Source organism: Morone saxatilis, unplaced genomic scaffold (assembly GCF_004916995.1).
Source record: "Morone saxatilis isolate NCDOM2014 unplaced genomic scaffold, NCSU_SB_2.0 Contig14, whole genome shotgun sequence".
Classification (NCBI taxonomy): Eukaryota; Metazoa; Chordata; class Actinopteri; family Moronidae; genus Morone; species Morone saxatilis.
In genome coordinates, this window is record NW_023339696.1 from 22,060,083 (window position 1) to 22,060,401 (window position 319).

At 45.8% G+C, this 319-nt stretch overlaps 1 protein-coding gene across 1 annotated transcript in view; it reads right to left on the reverse strand.

The window, feature by feature from the left end:
- LOC118322559 overlaps window positions 1-319 on the reverse strand; it is a 5,460-nt gene that overhangs the window by 4,816 nt on the left and 325 nt on the right. The window lies entirely within an intron of this gene.

Here is a 319-nt window from a genome sequence, read left to right on the forward strand (position 1 = left end):
GTTATACAGTCGGCACAGCCCCGGAAAAAGGCTGACTACTCATAGTAACTGAGTAAACTTTCATTATCTGACTGCGCAATCCCCACCTCAGTGGTACAAGAAGTAAAGCATGACAACATATCGTTGTGAACCTGTGGACAAATGACTGAGTGGAGTTAGGACGTTTCCTGTTGCATCTTGGAATATTTGCTGCCCTCTGTTCTGGACTCCCTCGTCTTTACTGTGTATTTTATCTTCCTCTTCTGTCTCCTTTCCTTCTGTAGCTCCTGTTCTCTCCACCTCCTCTCTACTGTCAGACCCGTCTGTAATAACGGTACCT